Source organism: Mustela erminea, chromosome 13, assembly GCF_009829155.1.
Source record: "Mustela erminea isolate mMusErm1 chromosome 13, mMusErm1.Pri, whole genome shotgun sequence".
NCBI lineage: Eukaryota > Metazoa > Chordata > Mammalia > Carnivora > Mustelidae > Mustela > Mustela erminea.
This window is the reverse complement of record NC_045626.1, coordinates 84,085,800-84,112,105: the sequence shown is the minus strand read 5'-3', so window position 1 is coordinate 84,112,105 and position 26,306 is coordinate 84,085,800. Positions and strand designations below refer to the sequence as shown.

The 26,306-nt window shown below is 45.5% G+C and overlaps 1 protein-coding gene across 12 annotated transcripts in view; it reads left to right on the top strand.

Annotated features, from left to right (window-relative positions):
• The window catches only part of CUX2 (cut like homeobox 2), a 316,587-nt gene that overhangs the window by 114,082 nt on the left and 176,199 nt on the right, over window positions 1-26,306 (top strand). For 2 of the 12 annotated variants that reach the window (XM_032309659.1, XM_032309664.1), the window contains exon 1: window positions 651-848. The exons of 9 other annotated variants lie outside the window; for them this stretch is intronic. The gene's annotated coding sequence lies outside the window, so the exon portion shown is untranslated. Of the gene's footprint in view, window positions 1-484; window positions 610-650; window positions 849-26,306 lie in introns of those variants that run through there. One more of the 12 variants, XM_032309667.1, reaches the window with a different exon arrangement.

Below are 26,306 nucleotides of genomic sequence, written 5' to 3'. Positions count from 1 at the left end.
CGGGCCTCTGGGGTGAGCATGGTGAGGGAAGAGCTGAGGCGGGAGGCTAGATTATACATTTTGGGGTCTGGCCCTCTAAGCTCATAAAAATAGCTCATTTCCCTCTCCAGACTAGCATGTGGTTTCCCTTCTCCCTTAAGTCCTCACCAAGCCTAGAAATCAGATTGGGTCACTACCAGGGGGTGTGAGCTGAGATTCGAGTTTACAGGCGAGTTTGCAGGCAGGGCCAGCTGTGGGGTGGGTGGGTGGGGGGAACAGCGCCCCAGTTCACTCCCAGCCCCTTGTTCGTTGGGGGGTAGGCCCGCCATTGGAAAGCTGCTGTTCTTGTGTGGGGTGCTCATATCGGAGGTCAGGGTTGGCTCCTGACTGGAGTGGGAGAGCGCTCTTCAGGGGAGGTTGGGGGCTATCGCTTTGCTTGATCCAATATGTCATCCCTGGCATAAATAAAACCCAGCTGGCTGGCAGGTCCCTAGGTCGTCACCCCTCACGCAGGGTGAGCTGCAGGCTTGGGGTGTAAGGCCTGGGACCCTGCATCCCCTCACCACCCAGGCTGGCCTGCGAGTGGCCCAGCAGGCGAGGTACCGTCTGGCTGGATGGAGAGCCAAAGAGGTAATGCTAATGTCTTTTAAAATTAGAATGAAAATGTTTATTGCAGAGAGCAGAACCTGCGTCAGCGCGGAGTCCTGTGGGAAGGGGACTGCTTTATCGCAGCCTTTCGGTTTTATTTTTGCACATTCGCTTTTTATTTGCTGGTGGTGCTGCTTGACAGGCCCTTAGAGTGGGCTTGGCTGCCAGGCCGGGGCTGGGAGGACAGCACCGCCGCCTGTGTCTGGACCGTCCTGCCCGGGGTGAGTGCCAGGGCCTGCCTTCGGTTGGGAGATCTTGGGGGTGTGAGAGCAGGAGGCTGTGACTTTGTGTGTGTGTGTCCATGTGTCTGTGTGTGCGTCCAGCCCGGTGTGTGGACACGGGTGGCTCCCTGGGCGTTTTTCTCTGTGTGCATCGTGTCTCTGGGGGGTTGTCCACGCGCAAGACCAAGTGTGGATCTTTGTGGGTCTATGTTCTTGAGTTGTGTGTGTGTGTTTGGGAGGTGGCCATGGGTGTGACTGGGTGTGGCTGGGTATGGGTCTGGGCGTGTTTCTCGGGACTCTACATGGCTTTTTCTGTGTGTGAATGTGTGTGGGCATCTTGGGGAAGCACATGCGTGTGTGACCATGGGTCTATATGTCCATGTGTGTGTGTATGGGTGTGCACATGAGTGTGAGGGAAGGTGTGTGTACATGTGAGAATGTGAGAATGCATTTGAACATGTGGGCATGCGTGGGAGAGTGCATCACATGGGGAGCGTGTGGTGTGCACAGGCACACTGCATGTGAGAGCATGTCATGTGTGAGCATACATGGCATGTGAGAGTGTGAGCCAGGCTATGCGTGGGTATACACTGGGAGAGAATACATGACAGCATGTGTCGTGACCATGTTGCATGTGGGAGTGTGTCATGTGTGAGCGCACACTGTGTGAGCCTGAACTGTGTTGCCGTGTGTGCACACGTGTGAGAGAATGTACGAGCGTGTGTGTGGTGACCACTTGCACGTGAGAGCGAGGATGGCGCTGTCCTGTCCTCTGGCCTATGGAGCCCCCAGAAAAGCCATCCTTGGGTCAGAGCCTGGCGGGATCCTCCCCGGTTTGGGAACACAGCACTGCAGCACTGGCAACAGGCAACCAGCCTCCCCGCTGGCTCCGGTTTGGGTCAGAGACTCAGGGAACCTCCAGATGCCTCTGGGGTTTGTAGCATTTTTAACCCACCCTGCTCCAGCGGAAATGTTTGACAAGCTTTACCTCTGGGCCATACAGCAATGGGTGTTTTGTTTGTGGAAGGGATGCTGCTTTCTCAATATAAAGTTATGGTACAGAATGTGCTTTTCAAGGCATACCTGCACCCAACAATGGGAGCCCCTGCTAGACGGTTGCTGGTCTGGCCCGGGGCAGGCTGGTGCCTTGGGCTGGTTTCTCTGTGCCGGGTGGTGGGGGCTCTGGCCACAGCCCTAGAGATGGCCAGGGCTCCCCAAGAGGAGCCCTGAACCTTCCCCCCAACATGGCGCAGCCAGCCACAGTCATTTCTCTAGGGCAGAAAACCCATGCCCTGCAGGGAACCTGGTGGCTGTGGGGCTTTTCCATGGGGCCAGAGGAACCTCTTTTCAGTCCCTGTCCCCATCTGGTTCACCTCCTCATCACTGGGATTTGTCTTTTGTGGTAACACCTCTGCAAGGTGAAGTGGCTGGTGTGGAGGAGTCAGATTTTATGGAGTAGAAACCAGGTGCTGGGCAAAATTTAATGCAATCGGAAACGAGTTTTGAATGCAGATCTGAAGCCTGGCTTCAAAGGCTGTGTGGCCTTGAGCATGTTGCTCAGCTTCTCTGAGCTTCAGTTTTCTTGTCTGTGAAACAGGAAGCATGATAGTGGCAGCCTCAAGGCTGTCTCTGACTGGTTACCTCAGGTGCTTTCGTGAACATGGCTGATTTGTGTGGGCTGAACAGCTTCAGTTTGGTGTATCTTACCTGTGTGTGATCGTAGACAGGTCATTTTTTCTGTGCCTCAGTTTGCTTATCTGTAAAATTGGGCTAATAATAGTGCCTACTGCATGGGATGTTGTGAGGGTTAAAGTCCTTACCTTACATAAAAGGTTAGCATGAGTGCTGTAGAGCTAGAGCTGTTGTTATTTCTGGAATGCCTGAATCCAGATTAAAACATTCCATCGGCACACGATATCATCATCATTTTTTTTTAACCCAACTTGTAACCTGCTCTTTCTGTAGTCTTGCCCCCTCTGTGTTGTCAGGCGGCTGCTATGTGCCAGGCACCGGGCTAGGAGTGCCAGGGGGCACGTGGCATGGCTTCTAGGGTGCTTGTCCTGTGGGGGAGGGGAGCTGGGCCACATGCTACTGCTCATCTTTCCTCCAATGATTTGGCAAGCAGGTACAGTCTTGGGTGAACCCACTCTGGGTAGTAGCCAGGGGCAGGAGCCAGCCGGCAAGAGAGCCACCTGGCAGTTCTCCCTGCCAGGGTGAATCCAGCAGGCTGTAGGCACCCAAAACTGTTTTGTGCACTTGTCAAAAGGCGACTGGCATTTGAGCATCCGTGTCAGACAGCAGAGGGAGAGCCGCGTATGGAAGGGAATTTCCACTGAGCCGGGCCCCACATGGTGCCCGGAGCCCACCTGCCTTATATCATGTCAGACACGCTGAGGATGAATTACCTGGTCTAGAGGGGCGGAGCCCTTCACATGGACAAGGCCATGTGCTACAACACTTTGTACGAGTTAGCTCATCTAGCATTTGTAGAAGACCCCTTGAAGTCCGTCCTGCTTCTCTCTGCATTAACAAAGGAGAAAGCTGAGGTTTGGAGATGTTTTGGAATCTTTCAGATCTGGGTAGAAATCTGCTTCCTCCAGTTTCTGGGTGACTTTGGGCCACTTCCTTAACCTCTCTGAGCCTCCAGTTCCCATTGCTTAGGGTTGCAGCAAGGATTCAATGAAACAGTATAGATAAAACATTTAGCCTGGCATCTGGCATGGTAATGATTTCTTTTAAAAGACTATTATAATTATTACTGTTTTACCTTTTTGCAAGGCAGTCCTTGCCAGTATAATAGAAATATTGACAAGATTCAACTCTGATGCCTTGATGTCTATGGGACTGGATGGGGGGGGGATTATTTTTGTTTTAGTTCAAAACATTTTATTATATCACTAGATAAGTTTGTGAGTTTCCTGCCTAGAGGAGATAATATTCCTATCATAAAGGTTTGATTGGCTTGTGGGGATCGAACCTCTTCTATCTCATTGAGAAGAAGCTCTGCCGGGTTTTTGCCCCTGTGCCCAGTCCTATAACCAGACTCATTCAGACACTTGGATCAAAAGGTCTGCTGTGTAGTAGTTGTTGAGTACATGCTTGTTAGATGAGTGGATGGATTGTGTTCCTGAGCTTACTGCGGCGAAAGGGAAGATTGGATTCAGGCACAATCTGGTAGCTTCCCACAGAAGGTGGGGGCCTGATCTGGACATCTGTCCTCCAGCAATGAACACTTTGCAGAGCTGTGGGTGCCTGGAACATCTCCTAGAGTTAATCACCTAACTATGATTGTGATGGCCAGAGGTAGAGGAGCTGGCAGAAAATTGAGACATTAACACATAACTCCAAGACCAGGGGGTGGGTTTGAGGCAATGAACATGACCTCAACAGACAGTCGGTGCAGTGACTGTGGGGGAGGAGGAACGTCATTCATTCTTCCAATGAATATTTCTGTGCTCAGGGCTGGGATGCCTGGAGACACTTTGTGGGACCAAGTGAAAGGGAAGAACTGATGCATGAATCTCAAATAGACTTTTCAGGGACAGTGTCACAGTGAGGGAGAATCAGGGGCACTCTCTACTATCATGGGTAGGATTCTTGTGGTTGTGTGTGAGAGAAACTCACCTGGAAACAGCTTAAACAGAAAAGGATTTTTATTGCCTCACATGACGTGAAAGTTTCAAGTCACTAACTTCAGGCATGGCTGTATCCAGCTGCTCAAACAATGTTCTCTCATCCTGTTCGTCTCCTGGTTCGGCTTTCCTCTGTGTAGGTGCAGTTTGTTCTCGGCCAGGGTTTTCTCCTAGCAGCTGTGTTGCACCAGCGTAGCAACTGCCAGGGAAAGAAAGTACCTCCTTCCCAGTAGTTCTGTCTAGCAAAAGCCCCACGATCCATTGTATTTGGACCACCTTAGAGACCATGCACTTGCCCATGCTATTCTGACCACCAGGAGTGTCCTCCTCCTCTCTTCCACCTATCTCAAACCTGCGCGCCCTTGAAATCCTGCTTGAGGTCCATAGCTGCCACCTTTTCTTTTTGCCTTTATTGTCTTTTGTATTTTTTCTCTCTCTTAGGACACCTTTTTTTTTTTTTTTGCTTTGTATCTAATTCAGCTATGTTCTACCCGCACTGTGTTCATATCAGGCCAGGGTCCCTAGCAGACCAGAGTTTCATTTCTTGCCTTTCTTTCCTCTCCCCAACCCCATGCCCAATATAAAAGATAGGAAGGGTGCCTCATAATGCCTATTGATGGACCTGGGGTATTGAATTTAGAAGCCAAATCCCAGGATGACTCATGGGGCGTGGGTCAGCAGGGTCCAAAGGGAACCCCAGGAATTGTCTAGCTGAACCCAGCCATTTTTGGTTGAGTCCCAAAGCCTTGACCTCACCCAGGCCAGTTGGGGAGGTGGGAAAGGGGGAAGGTGTCCGATTCAGAGGCCAGGCTCTCCCAGGTTCAAATCCTGGCTTTGTGCCCTCTGGCTGTGTGTTGTGGGGTAAGTTGCTTCACCTCTCTTTGCTACCAGTTCCTCCTTTGTAAAATAAGATAATTCACACAGCGCATGTAAGGGAAGGACCCAGCTCACAGTGCATGCTGGTGCTTGTTGATTCCAGCGTTATCCGTACTGTTACTGCTGTACTGTTTTCAGAGTCACAATAGAAAGGGGGATTATGAACTCAATAGATAGATTTAACAGGAGGAAACAGCTGCCCAGCGAGCTTCAGAGACACCACAAGACTACAGAGCACCAAGTGGGCCCCTACCCCACTTACGACCCTAACTTCTGCTTCAGCCCTTGCTCTTTACCCAGACCGTCTTTTTGGGAGCCACCGTGGCCCTCAGAGCATGTCAGTGCTTCTTCACAAGGAAGAACTGGAGTGTGGGGGCCTTGTGGCTCATGCAGAGGGTGAATGGGACCTCAGCCTTGGTGGCTTCTCTTGAAACACTGTTTCTCCTGGCCAGGTTTCCACTGCCATGTCTTGTGGCCAACTGTCCTCTAAGCAGCTGCCTTTGACCAATCAGCCCTGTCAGCATCTCATCACTGCCCCAGAACAGACCAGGGAAACAGACCGAGGACTGAGCGGTCCCTGCACGGAGAAGGGCCTGCTGCCCCCCACGTGGCGCCGTGCCCGTCTGTGTAAAGATGCATCGTCTGCTCTTCTCCCCCGGCACTCTTATTTCTTTCCGCTGCCTCAGAAATATTTGGGGGTGATTAAAAGGAAATGTTCTTTTAACTATAATGAAATGGGGTTTGGGGGTTTTGGAATAATCGGCTGTGGCCTTGGGGGCCGATGTTGGTTGATTTGATAACTGAATTGATAGGCAACCAGTATTGATTTCTCTCCCCCTCTTCCCAGGAAGGTGACTCAGTAAAGGGGAGATGTTTTGAAATTCAGGGGAGAGCTGCTGTGGGAAGCCAGAAAGCTGTGTGTCTATGTGTGTACGCTCTCTTGTGTGCGGCTCTGTTTCTCCCTCTGTGGCCTGTTACTCAGGACCTCCAAGAAATGGGGCATGCAGCCTCTCACCTGCATGGAAGAAAGGACGGGCTTTGGAGCCATGTAGACAGCCCTGAGGCTGAAGTCTGCCTCTGTTGCCTCCTGGCTAGGGGACCTTGCACAAATGGCTTCCCCTCTTTGTTGACTCAGTTTTCTTGTCTGTAAAGTGGAGAGAACAGTCCCTGCTGTGGGGAGTTGTTCAGAAGACTGAGAGGCACCAGGGAGGGGGTGATGGATTTTGATGGAGCGAACCCTGGAAGCCTTCCAAGAGAAGGGCCTTGAATGACGACACTTCTGATGCAAGAGAAAGGGGAGGGGGTGAACAACTCTTCTGTATCAGGAATTTTTAGGCCCAAAGATGGGGGAGGTGTGGAGCATCTGGTGAGATGGGGACTAGCTGTTGTCCAGTGTGTCCCAGAGAGGGGAGGCGGACAGGGAAGGGCAGGGATGTGGTAGCAAAGTTGTTCCAGCAGGTGAGATGAAATGGGTGATGGATGAGCTCAACGTATCACTTTTGTTCCTTTTGAAATTCAGAAGCAGCGATAACATGTGACTCCCCGTCCTTTGGCTAAGCACTAATTACATGCCAGGCGTTGTGCTAAGGGTTGACTTCCAGCATCTCATTGACTCTGCACCGTATCTTCATTTTACAGAGCAGGAAACTGAGGCCCTTCGTAACATCTACTGGTGCATTGAAACGTATAGCTTCTGGCCTGGTGCGACCAGGCAGTGTTCCAGCTCCATGGCCAGCCTGCAGACCCTTCACACAGCCCACCCACCAGATGTGGGTTGTTGAGTCCTTGGGCCACCCAAGTTTCTTCTCTGTGGGAATTTTTTTTTGACATTTGACTGGGGCACATACATCCTTCCTCCAGATTCCCTGCCTAATTCAGTCAGGCAAAGATGTCATGTAGACGTCACTTACAATTCTTCTCTCTGTGTTCCCCGCTGAGTTCTTCTGTTGCCTCCGGGAGTTCTGGGGGAGCCACGTGCTTCACCTGGGCAGAGCCTCATGATGCAGCTGCCACCGTATTTACTAGATGTGACCTGGCTTAGGCACTTGGGAGGATGGCGGCATCTGCCCTGGCAAGTGGAATGCTCACTGTCTAGGTGGGGCCGGAGGGTGCAGGGAGCAGAAAGGTCAGGGAGGGAGCCTGTGATGCCTGAAATTAAAAATATACACAGCGATGGAAAGCAAACAAATGATATTGTGCCCCAAATCCCTTTGTGCCAAGCAGTGCCCAAGACAGTGACGGTGCAGGGACGTCTCCATCCTTGGGGAGGTCATCTGGGCATCACATGGTCCACCCACTTCAAGGCTAAATTCAACTCCAAGGATCTTTGTCAGATAACCCCCTCCTGCCAGATGACTCAGGGTAATGGAGAAGCCAGTGATTCCAGAGGGCCCCACAAGGTGGGAAATGAGAATTTAGATGGAAGGAGCATCTCCCATCTGTCACACACCTGCTCTGTGAGCTTGACACTTTCCAGCCACCATCACCCGTGAGCCTCACAGCATAGACCCATTTCACATATGGGGAAACTGAGGCAGGGTTCAGTTCTGTACTTGCCCACGTAGTCTCTGAGGAAGTGGCCAAGCTGGGACCTGAACCCAGGGCTCTCTCACTTCAAACCACCCTCTTTCATTGACAAACGGGGAAACAGGCCCAGAAAAGGACAGGGACTTGCTTGCTTTTCAGAGGTAGAACTTAATCCATACCTGCAACCATGGGTTACCTCATGGCTTGGGGAGGGAGAGGGTTCCTGGTTGTAAACCCAGGAAACAAATGGAGGCAAATAGAAAATAAAGTGTGGTTAAGTGCCATGCAGTGGCACAGCCAATGGGCAAGCTGTTCTTGGTCCCCATTTCAGGACATGTTTGAGCATCAGGAGCTGGCAGTCCTCAGCTTATGACGTCATATTCATGTCAGTTTCTTTGCTCTTTGAAACATGAACACAGTAACACTTTTTGTGGGGAAATGTTTCCTTGCCTGCTCCCCTGAGCTGGAGTAAACCAGGGGAGGGCAGTGTACTGGAGGGGCCGGGAAGGAGGTTGGTGTGAGGTGGGAGGAGGCCCAGCAATTATCTCTAACTTGGCAGCTGTTGTAGAACTGTCTCCTACCTCATGGGACAGCAGGACTTGCACAGGGCTGGATATCAGGGGCCGGGGGTCTGTCAGTGCTCGAAGGCCAGTCTCTTTCTCCTACCTTTTGACTCTCATTCCTTCTCTAAAATGGATGATTACCAAGGCTTTTTCTGTGCATTTGGGCAAAGGCATTGCATGCCTGTTTGGCCAGGCTCAAAGGGAAAGAGTTCTGGGATCACTCGGTATGCTTGCTGCGGGTGCTGGAGGTAGCGGTGGCGCGAACACCATGCAGCCATTTATTCATTCAGTAGGCGCTTTCTGAAAGCCAGCTGGGTGACAGGCACCAGAGGCAGAGCAGGAAACAAAGCAGACGTGGGCTGTACCCCGTGGAGATTACAGTCTGATAGACATAGAACAACGGTGTGTGTTTGGATCACTACTGGGTTCTCAACATTTATTGTTTACCTAGCACACCTGTGCCCTCAGATATTTATCGACTGGACAAATGAATGACTGAGCCAAATGCAGAGGAACATGTGATTCAGAAGAGGAACATGTGATACAAGCTGCATGGGAAAAGAAGGGGGTGGTGAAGGAAATACAGTGATCTCCTCTGATAAGAAAGTGCCCTGGGTGCAGAGGGCCCACAGGCCAGGGAGAGAGACTACATTCAGCAAAGAAGCCAGAGTGAATTTATAATTCTGAGTGTTGCAAGATAAGAGTGTTGTGAAATGTCTTGAGGAAACCTCTTGAGGTAAGGCAGTTAGGGAAGGCTTCATACCTAATTTATTCAAACATTTTATTTTTTAACTTTGCATTTTGAAATAGTTTCAAAAGTATTTACAAAAAGTTCCAAAAATAGTACAAAGAATTCCCCATATTCTCTTTACCCAGATTCTCTGAATGTTAATATTCAGCATGACCACAGAACAATTATGAAATCAGGAAATTCACACTGACACAATACTATAATCTTGTATATTGATTTTACCCAAATTTTGTCAGTTACCCACTGATGTCATTTTGTGGTCCAGGGTCCAGTTCTGGATCATGCATTGCATTAGTTATCATGTCCCTTTAGCCTCCTATAATCTAGAACAGGTTAAAGCGTATGTATCTAAATCGATCCAATCTGAGTGAATCCTGTAACTTTTGCTTAAAACTACTGGGAAAGAGGTACTTTCTTTCCCTGGCAGTTCTCAAGCTGGTGAAACAGAGCTGCCAGAGGAAAACCCTGGCTGAGAACAAAGCCACCCACACACAGGAAAGCTAAGCCAGGAGATGAGCAGGGTGAGACAACATCATTTGTGCAGCTGGATAAAGCCATACCTGAAGCTATCTGATCTGGAACTTTCAGGTCATGTGAGCCAGTAAAAATCCTTTTTTTGTTTCAATTGTTATTATTCATTGAATTATTTATTCAGTGACTATCTCTACACTCAGTGCTGGGATGCAGGTAGATGCCTTGTGGGGCCACGTGAAAAGGAGAACTGTTTGATATGTGAATCTCAAATGGACTCTTCAGGGACTGTGTCCCAGTGAGGGCAAATCTGAGGCCACTCTCAAAAGGGCAGCACTCTTGTGGTTGCATGACCTTGACACTTTTTGATGAGGACTGGCCATTTTTAACATTTGTAGAATGTCCTTTAATTTATAAATGTAGGATGGTTACTCATGTTTGCCTCAGGTTCTGCATTTTTGGCAGAAATGCCTCCAAAGTGTTACTGTGTCCTTCTCAGTGCTTCAGATCAGGAGGCACATGATGTCCATTTGTCCCGTTACCAGTGAGGTTAACTTGGTCGCTTACTTAATTAAGGTGAGGTGGGCTGGGAATCTCCACTGTGAAGTTATTATTACCTTTTCATTATTAATAAGTATCTTGTGGGGAAACACTTTGAGGCAATGTAAATACTCGGTTACTCATCGTTCTTTTGCCCACTAATTTTAGCATATGTTGATGCTTCTCGCCTGAAACAATTACTGCTGTGGTGTTTGCCAAATGGTGATTTTTCTCTTTCCATCATTACTTCTGCATTTATTAGTTGAAGAGCTTTACCTTCTCTCTCCTTTGTTTATCCAATTATTTATTTATGTCACTAGGGACTCCTGGATTCATAGTTTATTCTGTGTCCTCCTCCCACTCTGTCCCCTCTCTCTCCTCCCCTGCATCTCTCCAGGCTTTCTGTCCCAGCTTCCTGCTCTCCCGCTTTGTTTTCCCCTTTTTTTCCTATTAAAGAAGTCAGGCTGTTTGTCTCACAGTTTCCTTCCACTGGCTCTGGCCGAACATGTACCTATGGTGTCATTTAACGCTCTCCTCCATTGCCTGGGTCTCCTGTGAACTGGCAGTAGCCCCGAGGCTTGATCAGATACCGGTTCAATGTTTTTGGCAAGACCACATCACAGGTGGCAGTGTGCCCTGTCGTCAGGAGGCACACGAGGTCTGGCTGTCTCCCTTTCTTTGACAATGAGATTGATCCGTGGGTTCAGGAGCTGTCAGCCTAATCCATCCATTGTCAAGTTCCCTATCAGCTCTTCACCCACTGGGTTTCATGCCCACCAATAATCATTGCCTAGGTCCGTTAATTCATTAAAGGTTGTAAAATGTTCATACACTGACTCTTTCCTTCTTTCTTAGCTGGAAGATGTCTCTGCAGAGAAACCACCCCTCATCAATTATTTGCTGAATGAAAGTGTGCCCAGGAAAGGGAAAATAAATGTTTAATTCTTTCCCTTTATTTGCCAGTTTTCAAAATAAAGAGTTGGCTCCCTGGCATCCTCCAAAAGGGACCAGTTAGAAGGGTTTTTTCATTTATTTTTAAAATATAAGCCCATGGGTGCAAGCATAATTGAAGGGTCTTCATCTAAGTTCTTAGCCTTATTCATGCTCTCTGATGGGATGCGGGTGCATGGGGCCTCTGCAAGTCAGCTTCTGAATCCTTTGGACTCCTCTAGTGGTCTTGGACAGCCTCCTTGCTTTCCAGGAAGGAAACATTTCCTTGGATATTTCCCACTTCAGCTGTGGACTCAGCTATAGGAGCCCTGGATCCTTGCACTAGGAAATGGTATTTAGAGATTACATTCTAGGTGCTGCATGAATGAATGAGGGGCCTTTTCATCCACAGTAGATGGGATGGTCATCCCTTTCTCAGCCCTATCCCAGGTTAATGACTCACTAGGAGCCCCTTACTTTTACTCCTTTCCCCCAATGTCTTCATTTAGAAAATGTGGGTGGATGGGACGCCTGGGTGGCTCAGTTGGTTGGACGACTGCCTTCGGCTCAGCTCATGATCCTGGAGTCCCAGGATCGAGTCCCACATCGGGCTCCCAGCTCCATGGGGAGTCTGCTTCTCCCTCTGACCTTCTCCTCGCTCATGTTCTCTCTCACTGTCTCTCTCTCAAATAAATAAATAAAATCTTTAAAAAAAAAAAAAAAAAAAAAAAAGAAAATGTGGGTGGGTCTCGCCAGCCTGTAATGCATCCCCTCCTTGGGATTGGATTTTTCTTGGGGAAGGTCTTTGAAGTCAGAGAACCCTTAGAAGGCTGAGGCCACTAGTCCCCGGATGCCTGTTTGCATCCTGCCATGCTTTGTTTAACACTCAATGTGATATGATTTAGCAGAGGAGGATTGTCACTGCTCTTTGCATCTTTGCGGGGGGCGGGGGGTGGGCGGGCAAGAAGAGTTCACTGAGGGACCATCAAATACAGACCAGACAAACGACAGATAATATCCCTTCACCAGAACAACTTAAAAATTAATATGGGCCTCTGAGTGTTATCCCCGCCTTTATCTGAGCAGCCTGAATGTCTGTGTTTGAGATTAAAACTCACATTTCATTTTTATATGCTGTGCTTAATCCAATAATGATTTCATGTTACAAACAGCAATAATATCTTTCAGCATAGTTAATCAGAATAGACTTAATGCTGTCACTATTTATTAACCTTTGTTGAAAAGCAAGAAGTTTCTCTCTAATCTGTGATTGTTGGTCTTGTCAGGCTCTATCAAGTGAAAAAACAGTTTTGGCATTCATTAAAACGGTGCGAATCCTGAAATGACAATTGGAGCTGGATGGTATTTGGTGCATGAAATCTTCGTTGCGTTCCCCAGGATGACTGAGAAGGCTGGGGAGGTGCAAAGGGGGGAACCCACACATTCAAAAGACTGAGTGTTTCATCCGTGAGTTCCTCTTGGATGAAGAAACTGTTCATGTGACTGGGGAGGGCTACAGGCGAGGAGAGGGTTTGGGCCTGTTGATGCCCCTCACCAAGGAACTCATCGTTGGTCCAGGGCAGTGGCTTTGAACGTGGATCCCAGACACCTCATCACTTTCCCAGCCCTGTCCCAGGTTAATGACCTCGTGGGAACCGTTTATTCACTTTGACTCTGCTCTCCCAACTTCTTCTTCATTTGAAAGAGAACAAGGGTGGGTCTCCCCACAACTCCAAGGCCCACAATGAGTTGCAGTCCAGTTGAGGGAGTCCATTGAAACAATACAGCCTTCGGATGTCAGTATGGACTTCAGATGTCCACTTCACTGGAATCCTTTTGGCAAGAGATCTCAGTCAGGAGTCCTCAAACTTTGGTGTGCACAAGACTGTCCTGGAGAGCTTCTCTGATTCCTGGGGAATCATAGGCCTGGAGTGCCCTGGGATTTAGCAGGTCTACAAAGTTCCCTGGTGATGCGGATGCCATTGGTCTGGGGACCACCCTTTGAATAGCACTGAGGGCTTCATCTTTTGGGGTTTTCTGAACCATGCTAAGATATCATCATGGGGCCAGTGACCTGATGACCTTAGCTGGTCGCCTCATAGGAAGGTTTTGTCTGAGGTCTATGGCAACTCTTGGAATGCCAGAGCTGGATGTCTTAGCTTACAGGAGCCAAGCAAAAGGCATTCTTACTCTCCCAACAGAGATGACAGTGGTCTTTCCTGAATTACTTCTCTGAAACAGACAACTTGCGCCAGTGCTTCTCAAACTTTAATATGAACATGGATCACCTCCAGATCTTGTGTAAATACAGATTCTAATTCACCAGGACTGGGTGGGGTCTGAGAGTCTGCATTTCCAGCAGACTCCCGGGTGATAGTGAGCTACCTTCCTGGACCACACTTTGGAGATCAAGGCTCCATTGAATAGCAAGCAAACGCAGTGATATGGTTGGCCAGTTCCTGTGCCTTCTTGGACTTGAATTACAGAGTCTGAGCCTTGTTAAATCTGCCAAGGATTTTAATTTTTATATATTTTTATTTAAGATTTTTATCTATTTGAGAGAGAGAGCAGGTTCGTGGGGCACACAGACAGGTGGGGGGGCAGGGAGTTGCGGAGGGAGGGTAAGAAGCACAAGCAGACTCCCAGCTGAGCGACAAGTGCAGAGCACCAAGTCCCAGGGGGCTCGATCCCATGATCCCAAGAAGATCATGACCCCAGCTGAAACCAAGAGTCAGATGCCCAACCGACTGAGTCACTCAGGTAGCCCTGCCAAGGATTTTAAAAGAGAATTTCCCTTAAAAAAAAAAAAAAAAAAAAAAAAAAAAAAAAATTTTTCAACTTGCTGAAGCTTCTTCCAAAGGAAAATGGCTCTCCCAAGGGGGCTTCCTTTTTTCTTTTTCCCCCTCGAAGGACCCTCAGACATCTTTCCTAGGAAGTCCCTTTTGGGCGTTTACCTTCCCAAGGTGATTCAGAGAAAAATCTAAAACCAGCAAAGAGGTCCTTGTGCTGGGAAGCATGGAAGAATATTGCACTGGGCAATACAGTGATCGTTGAGGATTGGGTGGGGGTAGCCGAGGTCAGTGGCCAATTGATCTCTCCTCTCATCGGAAAGTGTCCGCTTGGGCATCAAGCAGCACGATGAGTTTTTGCCCATGTAAATGGGGAGGTGAGCAGGTGCTGTTAATTATTTAGGAAGAATTAAGCAGTCTGGGTGGGTGGGTTTTATGCTCTGTTTGGTAATAAAGGTTGCTGCAGAAAGGAATTTTAAAATTCAGTATTCTCATTTGCCTCATCTTGCAAAGAAGCCGAGCCTCGGTTTGACTGGTGGGAGCATCTGGAATTAATGAACCAGCCTCTTACAGTGCAGAAATCAATGTTTGCTGCATTAATTGCACGATGCTGAAACCCCACTTTTTATTTCTGACTCGCAGAGCCGCGGCCTAAGAAATCTCTCTTAAGTGGTGTTCTGGGGCTGTGCTGTTGCCTTTATCCGTCTGGGCATGGGGAAGGAACTGCTGCTTCACTGTGGATCGTAACACAGGAAGATGTAGGGACATGGGAAACAGGACAAGCTGTGTGCTTTGGAGGCTCCAAAAGGGCAGAACTTAAGGATCACTTCCCTCTTGAATAGCTGGACCCTGTCCAGCCTTCCGTCTCCTGAGAGTTTCCAGCTCGTCATTTTCTTTAGGTTAAATAAGGTTTATTAAGAAAGTGTGTGTTTTTCAGCTGGACAAATGTCCCTTGGCTCTCTTGCTTTTCCCATATATTAACCCTTTTGGAATGTGCACACCTTGACTCAAGATGTAGTTTGGGCACTGCTTTGGGCAGACTACCCAAGGAGGTGGCATCTGAGCCATATTTGGAAGGAACAAATAGTAGGTTGTCAGGGAGGGTGGGGAGGGACAGATGTAAGGACAGTCCAGGCAGGGGGAACAGCATGCACAAAGGTCCTGGGCTAGAGCCCTGAAGCTCCTGCTAGCTGGAGTGGAGGAAGAAGCCAGGGAGCATGGATGGGTAGAGAAGGGCTGGGAGGGTGCCTGGGAAGGTATTTTGAGGCCTTGAACATCTGGCTAAGAACTTTTAATTCCCTCTAGTAGTAATGGAGAAGATGGCAAAATGCTTAAGTAGGAGATGAGATGACCAGTGCAGTTTTATTTTTAATTTACAAACAGTATTTTTTTGTTGTTGTAGTATATAGTCCTCTGAGCTCTGACCATAGTCAGAATATGGAACTGTTTCATCACTCCCCACAATTCCCTTATGCCGCTCCCTTATATTCAAACTCTTAACCAACCCCCTACACTTGGCAGCACTGTTCTGTTCTCTGTCTCTATAGCTTTGCCCTTTTCAGAATGTCGTATAAATGGAATGATGCAGGACACATAGATATAGATACAGATACAGACATAAAACCACACACATTCTTTTAAATCTTTTAATTCTTTCGTTTAGTGCATTGTATTTGAGATTTCTCCATGTAGTTGTGTGCCTCGGAACTTTGTTCCTTTCCATTGCTGAGTCGTACCCCATTGTATGGTTCTATCAGAGTTTTTATTCATTCACCTGTTGGAGAATGTTTGAGTTGTTTGTTGTTTCTGGCAGTTATGAGTAAAGCTGCTATAAACATTTGCTTACAGCTTTTTGTGTGAATATAGTTTATATCTCTCCAGGGTAAATACGTGGGGGGTGGGGATTGCCGGCTAATTTGATAAGTCTATATTTAACTTTTTAAGAAACTGCCAACATTTTTTCTTAAGTGGCTGTACCACTTTGTATTCCTACCAGTAATGGGTAGGAGTTCCAGTTTTTCCACATGCTCACCAACATTGGGTATATCAGGTTTTTGTCATTGTTGTTTTCCAATTTTAGCCATTCAATTAGGTGTGTCATGGTATTTCATTGTGGTTTTAATTTGCATTTCTCTGATGGCTAATGGTGTTGAGCATCTTTTCATGTCTAATTTGCTATATGTGCATCTGTTTTGGTCACATGTCCAGTCAGATATTTTGCCCATTTCTTGAGTTGTTTTCTTATGGTTGAGTTTTGAGAGTTCTTTATATTTTCTGGAGGTAAGTCCTTTGTCAGATACATGATTTTCTGGTATTTCCTCCCAGCCTGCACCTTGTCTTTTCATCTGTAGAAGTGTAGGTTTTTTATAAAGATCACTATAGCAAGTGGTGTTTCTAACTCTGCCCCTCTTCCTCACTTACCACATGCCAGCCTGGCTGGCCTTCTTTTGATCCCCTCTACCCCCAAGATACTCAGACTCTTTCTTCTCCAGTGTCTTTGCCCCTGCTCTGTGTTCTCTCTGGAATATTCCTTCCCCTGTGTCCTACGAAATCGTGAATCTGTTCGTGTATATTTTCTTTTAAAATCTTTGTTGTTTTAGTATTCACGTTGGTCTCTGATTCATCTCTAATTAATTTTTTTGTATGGTGTGAGGTAGAGATTTGAGGGTCATTTTTCCCCCATGTGAATACCTGTTGTTCTAACACCACTTGTTTAAAAGAATTTCCTTTCCCTTTAGATTGCTTTGGTGCCTTTTTTCAAAAATCAAATGAGCGTATATGTGTGGGTCTGTTTCTGGGTTCTTTATTCTGTTAAATTGATCAATATGTCTAGCAATACTATAGTATAGTACAGCAATACTATACTTTATTGATTTAGTATAGTACAGCAATACTATACTTAATTGATTATATCTTTACAGTAAGTTTTGAAGTCAGATAGCTTGTCCTCCACCCTTGTTTTCCTGTTTCAAGATTTCTTTGGATATTCTTTGTCCTTTGAATTTTCATATACATTGTCTTGTCAGTGTTTACAAAAACAGACACAAAAATATCTTAGGATTTGGGTTGGGACAGCATTGAATCTGTAGCTCAATTTAGAGAGAATAAGATTTCTAAACACTGTTGAGTCTTCCAATCCATGAACATGGTATGTCTCCATTTTCTTTCTCCTGCTCTTCCTCTGGCTTACTTCTATTCCTTTTTCAGGTGCCATCTCCTGAAGGAGGTCATTGTTGCCCCCGATTAGATGATATAGCTCCTGTTGTACACTCTGGTGCCTCCTCTCTTTCTCCTTGGCACTGATCACAATGGTAATAATGATCTGCATGATTATCTGTTTTATGTCTGTCTCCCTTCTCTAGATGATAAGCTCCATAAGGGCAGGGATCAGGTCTGTCTTGTTCACAGACTGGCGCACAGTAAGTTTTCAATAAAGGTTTACAAAGGAACAAATGCCTTCCTGCTGATAGGACACACATCTACAGGTCACTGACTGTTGTCATTCACAATCTGAGCACACCTTAGTCTCTGCTTGCTAATGAAGAAACCAAGGTCTAACCCTCCAAACCCTTTCTAGACCTTCTGCCTAACTTTTAGTTCCTGTTGACATGCAGTGTATGTTGAGAACTTGACAGGTAGATGTGTGTAGTTATGATTTTTTTAAAAATGAAAATTTCAGATCATGATTATTATACAGAGGATTAATTTGTTTGGGGGAAAAAAGGTGTTGCTTTCACTGCATTAGTTGGAGCATTTGAAAAACCGGTGGCAGAATCTTGATTGAATTAGGCTGTGCTCATAATTAGGAAATGCCAAGGCCTGCACAATGTTGAGAAGTGGTGAGAACAAAGTGATGAAATTAAGAAGCTTTTTTTTTTTTTTTGTAATGTTTAAGAAGTTGGCAGCTGAGGGGCATTGTGTTGTTAACTAATTGGTTTATGGACATCACTTGGATATATAGATTTCATTCTGCATTTTGATTGTAAGTCAATATGTAGGCCCTGATGTTAATTAAATCCCCAGGGTAAGCATTTCTAAGGAAGACTTTAGGAAGAACTTTCTGAGAAGGAGGGAAATTGTTCAGACAAGTGGCCAAGGCATATTGTAGAATGTCAGTGATTTAGAGCAAGATGAGAGAGAGAGAGAGAGAGATACAAGAATGTAGATTTCTCTGCAGCAAGAGATCAGAGATACAGTTTACTCTGAATTAGATCTAGTGATAATTAATTCAAACAAAACAAAACTTGATTGGAATTTTTGGGGGGCTTGATGATGAAGTGCAGTGGAAATAATCCAACTTTATCATAATCAGAGATCATAATTTCCTCCAGTGGTAATAGCTTGTGTTTTAGATAAAGCACTCTCTCTCATTTTAGTTGTACATATGGAAACATAACAGTAAACATGATCATTGTTATTATTCCCATATCACAGATGAGCAAACTGAGTTTCAGAGAACTGATGTGATTGGTTTGAGATTACAGATCTAGCAAGTGACAGATTCAGATGTAGGTTTTGGACAGTTAATACCAGACCTTATTCTCCGTATCTTGCCAGTGATCCAGTGCTAGTTAAAGTTTCCTGTTAAAGGCATTTGATCCATGCTGAGGATAGGGTAAGAGTTTTGGGGTGACATTTGTGGTTTTGGAGACTCTGGAGGTGTTCTAATAGTAATGAATGCTATTTATTTAGCTGTCTATCAGTCAGTATAGGCTATATTATATTGCAGTAACAAAAGACTCACAAATTTCCATGACGTAACACAGCAAAGGTATATTTCTTGCTTACCTGACATGTCCAGTGGTTTCATACCCATTGTGGGTAGGGCAGGGGGCTCTACTCATCACAATTATTCAAGGACTCAGGCTAATGGACTGCTATAGAGCTTCCTGTGGCAAAAATAAAATCCATCCTGGAAGTGACACATCCATCACCTCTACTTTCAACACACTGCCAAAACTAGTCACATGACCTCACTCAGTCACACGTAGTCAAGAAGTGCAATACTACCTTGTGCACAGAAGTATCTGGCAAATAGCATTAATGACTGCCATAGCACTCAGTGAAGAAGTAGTTCATTTAATCCTACACAAACATATAAGATAACCATTGGAGCTAAAGTTTATTGATTATTTACCATGTACCAGATACTGTTTATCTAGATAAGAATATTTAGCCCCTGCTTCAGGTAGACACTATAATTATCTCCATTTTACAGATGAGGAAACAGAAGTTCATAGAGGTGAGTTACTTGTTCAGGGTCACACAGTAGGAAGTGGTGGAGCCAGTATTTGAACCCAAGCTGTCTTGGGTGCAGAGCCCATATTATCATAACCCCATTTAAAATGTGAGAAATCTGAGGTTCAGGAAATGAACCAACCTGCCAAGGGCATCCTACCAGGAAGCAACCCCAGTTCCTTTACTTTACTCTGTTTGCCATGTAAATTCTTTTAGTAACTACCTGCTATCTCTCCCCTCATTGCTTTCCTGTATGGACAACTCCAAACTCTCTCTTGACCTTGTGAGTCCCTGAAGTGAGTATTGTGCTAGCCCACAAGAGCCAAATGTTAAATTTCCAGGACTTTTGCAAGACATATTAAAAGGAAAGTTACACGAACTTACTACAGTTTAATGAATTATATTTATTTCAAACCAAGATGATAAATATCAAAACTCCTCACTGGCTAATTACTTTACTATTATATGCTCTTAAGTTTAATTACACCTATCACATCAGTATAAAGGAGATACTATATAATGATATGCTACTGTACATCTCTGCCTTGCCCTGCAGTCACTGATGTCCAGTTGGTAGATTGAAGTTGGCTGTAGTGGGAGTATTTATACCACAGAAATGAGCAGGCACTAGCAATCAGGGCTTCTCTTTTTTTTTTCTCTCCAGTTGTTAAACAGTTGCTAGCATACCACTGCCTGCAGCCTGCCTGCTTTTACCAGTGGGCAATACCATCAGTGTCAGTCTAGGACCTGCTCGCCCTCCTAGTGGCCCTGGGTCCGGGGTCGGGCCAGCTTCCACAAGGCCACTGCATTGGACTAACAGTCTGCACTTACCCTTGAAAATTTAATACAAGGCTGATGCCTCTCTGTTCAGGTTGCTGGTTTTCAACTTTGGCTCTCCATTGGAATTACCTAAGAGAACTTTAAAAAATACAGATTTGGGGGGCATCTGGGTGCTCAGTCAGTTAAGCATCTGACTCTTGGTTTCAGCTCAGGTCATGATCTCAGGGACCTGGGATCGGGCCCTGCATCTGGCTCTGTGCTTGGTGCAGTGTCTGCTTGACCCTCTCTCTCCCCCAGCTCATACACTCCCTCTCTTTCTCTCTCAAATAATTAAATAAAAAAATAAATAAAATTCTTAAAAACAAACAAACAAACAGAAAACATAGATTTTCTACAAGACACACCACCAGGTCATCTGATTTAATTAGGCTGGTGTGTGGCCTGGGCATAAGGATTTTTAAAAGCTTTCCAGCTACAGCCAGAGATTTATAGCTCTAAGCAAACCCAATGTGTGAAAAACCTGGGCCACCACAGAAAAACCTGGGGGGTTGATGATTTAATTCTAGAAAGCTTTCTTGATTTTCCCAACAATATTCTGTAAAGAACACTACAGGACAGGAGATGGCAAACTTTTGTCTTTAGAAAGCCAGATAGTAAATATTTTTCACTTTGTGGGCTATATGGGCTGTGTCACAGAATTCAACTCTTCAGTAGTGTGAAAGCAGCCGTAGATAAGATGTTAAAGAATGAACATGACTGTGTGCCAGTAAAACTTTATTTACAAATGAGGTTAGCCAGATTTGGCCCATGGTCCATAGTTTGCCAGCCACTATCTATGGTGTTACTTTGAATGGTGGCTATGCCTGTGCAAAGTGTTCTTAAAATCTATACATAAAATCACCTTGAATGTTCATCCCATTAAGTTGACAGGTTGAATACTCCTCCAGTTCCCTAAAAATACTTTAAACAGTTTTGGCTGTTTTCACTTGTCTAATATGCAAAAATCTACCATTGCCAGACAGTTCTTTTAAGGTGAGGATCCCTCTGTCCTGTTCTCCTGGCCTAGTGCTTGACCCTTGGACCCCATTTAACAAATTCTTGTTGGATGAACACATTGGTCCAAGAAATAATGTTTACTATTTTTTTTTAATAAAAACCTTATAGAAAATTTCAAATGTCAACAAAAAGAGAAAATAGTATGGAAAATCTCCATTCTATACCTCTCAGGTCCAACACTGCAATGAAGTTGCTTGGTTGTGTTTCTCTAAACTCCATAAGGACTGGGACCATCTCCATTAGCCTGTACAGGGTTTCCCTGGTGCTTGAGCAGGGCTTGGTATGTAGTAGGTGCTCTCAGTGAACATTGTTGGATAAATGAAAGAATGAATGACCAGCTCGTGCATTTAGATGTGATTTATAGACTTCTAGCAGGTTCACTAGCAATTACATAGACTTGATAATATTGTGGGTTAAATCATGATTCTTTCCACTTAAAACCACAAGTTGTCATGGTTCAGCATCTGCAGGGGATACCAAAATCCCTGGAGATCTTTTTAACCCTGTTGGTTCTCTGGCTCCACTGCTAGGTGTTGGGTTGTTAATGAGACGGGTATATGGGGGAAGCCTGGTGGCATCTGTCACGTGAAGAAGAATCTAGCTTCCTCCCACCCCAGCACTGCCCAGTGCTTCTTTGACGCTTTATCTCTCATGTTCTTGTGAGGAAGGGAGTGACCACAAAAAAAATCGCATCTAATTTAAACCCCTTTAAAAGTTACCCGGCTTCTGGAGATTAGCTTGAAGAAAGTATGTCAGTGGTCCACTTTGATTTGCAATTTGAGATAAATGTGGGAAACGTGTTCTTGCTTCCTAGGAGAGGATTATGTTGCTTTGCAAGTTGGGTCTTTGTCACTTTTGATTTTAGAACACTTTCTCGTGCTTCCAGTAATGAGCAAAGACCAAACCCCACTGAGACCAGCCCAGGAGGTACTGCTGTCTCAGAAGCCCAAAGTATTCTTGTTTCCACTGAACTCCTATGTCTGGGTTCCCGCCTGTTGCCCACCAGACTTTTAAGAGCTCCGCTTTGGGTTGCATCAACACTGATGGTTTATTTTAGACATAAACAAACCCTGTTAAAATTGTTTTAAAAAGCGGGGAGGGGGGAGCGCCTGGGTGGCTCCGTGGGTTAAAGCCTCTGCCTTCGGCTCAGGTCATGAACTTGGGGTCCTGAGATCGAGCCCCGCATCAGGCTCTCTGCTCAGCAGGGAGCCTGCTTCCTCCTCTCTCTCTGCCTGCCTCTCTGCCTACTTGTGATCTCCGTCTGTCAAATAAATGAATAAAATCTTTTAAAAGGGGGGGGGCACCTGGTTAAGTGTTAAGTTGGTTAAGCGTCTGACTTCAGCTCAGGTCATGATCTCAGGGTCCTGGGATGGAGCCCCACATCAGGCTCCTTGCTCAGTGGGGAGTCTGCTTCTCCCTCTGCCCCTTTACCCCACTCCCCCCTCGTGCTCTCTCTCTCTCAGTCTCTTTCAAATGAATAATAGCTTTAAAAATATATAAGTAAATAATTTAAAAAAAATTTTAAATCCCTAACTTAGTACCTTGTGTTTTGGGGTGAATTGTTCTTTACCATATTGATTTAATGTGGACTACAGGCTGTGCTCAAGTAACCACTGTAAATCCCCCAGTAGTTCTCAACCAGGGTAGCCATGAACTTGGTCAGATTTCAGATTTAGTAAACATGATCAGGGAGCTTGAAATGGAAAGCAAAGAATGAAATAAATATATTTCCTATATATAATTTCATCTTATTTTCCTTATCAACTAATTGGTCTGTTAAGAGAGGCATGGATTTAAGAAAACTTTTCCAATTGAAAAACGCCTGTGCAAGTTATAACCCATGGTTGCTTTAATGAGAGGTTATCGTTACAGGTATGAATCAGACACCCCTTGAATGGTGGAGCATTTGAGGCGAGGCCTTGCCTTCCCAAATTCTTAGGTTTACTCTTTACATGGCTCTGGCAGTGAACCCCTTCCACCGATCTTTAAAATATATGTGCTCTTTCCAGGTGCTATATGTTCCTCGAAAACAAATCACTCCTGGGTGAGTAAATCACATTTCTGCAGCTACTATCAAAACACTGCCCTCCATCCTGCATGCAGTCTCCTGCTGGAAGTTTCTGGTTGGACCGCCCGAGTGCTCTGTGCTCTAAATATAGCCATTTAAAAAGAAGATTATGGCCCGTCCACTTGGGACTGCTAAAAAGCCTTTCACGATAACTCTTGAAAGCCTGATGCCTTTAATCCTTAACTTTAATTTAAAGAAATCTCAACTCATATTCCATTTACCACATTCTCTCGCCGCCCCCACCCTTTTCCTCCCCTACAGATCTGTTCATTTCTTTGCCCCCCCCCCCGTTAGTGAGGAATGAGACTCTACGAATATAGTAGCTTCTGGAGCAAGGGTGGGCTAAACTGTTTTAATTTCTTGCAAGGATGTTTTTATAGAAGAAAATCAAGTCAACACTCAAGAGTACACACAGCCCTTTGCAGAGATGGGGAGAATTAATCAGGCCAGAAAGTTCAGAATATAAAAAAGGAGGGGGGTGGGATGGTAGGAAGGATGTTTCATCAAAATGAACTGCTCTGGGAGATGCAAAGATAAAATGGATTTCCCTCTCCAAGTGCCTTAAATATTGGCAGGCAGTAGGGTCAAGATTTTTTCTTTTGTTGTTATGGAAAGCCATACAGATAATTAATGCTGTTGAAAGAAGATTGTTCTGTTGGCGTCTGTGAGGCTGGCCCCCCAGTCTGGGATCTTCTGGAAAGAAACAAGTCTGCGAAAAAAAAAAAGTTATGTACCGGGGGAGCTCTTGCCAATTTACACCAGCCATAAATAATGTCCGAAGAGCAAACAGCCACTGGCTAGTTCCTTGTGACTGCAGATATTTGATAGGGAGACCCAAGTCGTGCAAGCAGTAAACTTTAAATGGAGTTGAGGACCCATCTACCCACCCCCACCCCCTTCTGTCCCAGACTCCTCTAAAACAATAATTATTAAAGAAAGGAAGTTGCAACAGAAGCCCGGGAATGTTAGGCATCGGCTTTGATATTTACAGTTTTTATTTCTTCCTAGATGGATGGCCTTTGCTTTAATTTAATGGGCAGGAAATGTTTGATCCCTTCCTTAGATGTCAGACGCAGCCAAGGGGTCTGGGAGTCCTGATGGTCCCTCCTGGGCTCCCAGGAACCTTCTGTGTCTCTGGCTGACCCAGTCCTGGAGGAACTGAGGAAAAGTTAACCTCAGAGCAACAATGGGAAGAATTAATGTTCATTCACCACATAGAATGTGCCAGATCTCATGCGCTATGTATACATTAACTCCCTTAACTTCTAAAACCTATGGAGGAGGGTGGTGCTATTTTTGGTCCCATTTTATACATAAGGAAACTGAGGCTCAGGGGGGTGAAGCTCACAGCCAGCAAATTCAGAACTGGGATTTGAACCTTGGCAGTCTGGCTCCTGTTGACACTTTTTAATTGAGGCGACATTCATATAACATAAAAATTAATGATTTTGAGGTGAACAGTTCAGTGGCATTTAGTACTTTCATAATGTACAGCCACCATTTCCATCTAGTTCCAAAACCTTTTTATCCCCCACAAAAGGAAACCTCACAGCCATCACAGCCTCACAGCCTCACACTCCAGTAGCCCCTACTTCCAGTTGTTTTGGACGGGAGCTGTGTTGCCGTGTGTTGGAGCACTTCTAGCTTTTAGTCCTGGATGTAGGAGACACCCATCCATCCATTCATTACTTCAACAAATTCATTCATTCATTCAGCAAATATATTTTGAGAATGAGCTTTATGGCAGACACAGGAAGCACATTGATGAACACACTCATGGCCCCTGCATTTTAAGCCTCATAGTCTAGAGATGTAGGGGACATGTGAGGCAGAAACTGCAAGTTCAAACTCCTGCAGGTGTCCAGTAGGTAGGCTTAATGAGGGAGGAGGAGCAGATGTGAGATTATAAGGAGTCGTAGAGACTGTAGCTAATTAATTAGAGAGTGGGTGCCCAGGCCAGTGGCTCTAACTAATGATTGTCAGGTGGGAATGCAAGCACAGTATGGTCAGATCACCCCATTTTTTAAAAAGGAACTGGAAATCTGGATCTTTGTATAAAATCCTTGACATTTAAGATACAGCAGAAACTAAACAAAACACATTTACAAAGGCCAAATGGGCCACCAGGTTATAAACTGTATTAGTCAGGGTTCTCCAAAGAAACAGAATGTGTGTGTGTGTGTGTGTGTGTGTGTGTGTGTGTGTGTGTGTATAAAGACCTTTATTATAAAGAATTGGCTCATACCAAGATGAAGGCTGAGAAGTCCAAGATCAGCAGATGGCAAACAGGAGACCTGGGAGATCCACTGGTTTAATTCCAGTTGAAATCCAAAGGCCTGAGAACCAGAAGAGCGAGTGGTTTAAGTTTTAGTCTGTAAGCCAGCAGGCTCAAGATCCAAGAAGAGCCGGTGTTTCAGGCTGAATCTGAAGGCAAGAGGAAAAAAGCTAGTGTTCTAGTTCAAAGGTCAGGCAGGGGGAATTCCCCCTTACTAGCCAGAAGTTCAGCCTTTGGTTCTATTCAGCCTTTCTACTGGTTAGACAGGGCCCACCCATCCTGGGAAGGCAGCCTGCCTCTCTCAATTCAAAGGTCTACCAATTCAAATGTTGATCTTATCTAGAAACACCCTCACAAACATACCTAGAATAGTGTTTTACTGAATATCTGGTCAAACTGACACATAAAATTAACCATCATAAGTCTACCTCTTGTCAACTTGGCACCATATACATCTCCTTAAGCCACATTTAATCTCCAAATAGAGACAATAACAAGGTCATACTCCCACATAACAAGACACAGCTATCCTATGTACAACCAAAAATGCATTAATCCCTTCCCCAAAAGAGGAGATAATGTCCTAGATAAGATTCACTCCTCTCTGGGCGAGGAATGGGCCCCACTCAAAACCAGCAGCTTTTCAGGTCACTTGGTAAATTGGCCTGAGTAACATGCCCAAATGAGGAATATGTTGCCTCCAGAATCTAAAGAGGTCCACTAGACGTTGTCCCTTTTTACTTAACCATAAAAAAGGGGCCAAATGCAATAATTATCCTCCATCTTAGAAAAGATATGTCAACATGCCCCACATTTCCAGACTTCTAGAAATTTCACTGAGTAAGAAGACCCTGGATTTTTGTCAGATTTATTTTCTACCCTCTGACATAGAAGTCTTGCCAATAAATCTGAGTATTGCTCCTTCTTGCTCACTAGGTCCGGTCAGCGTAATGCCATCAATGT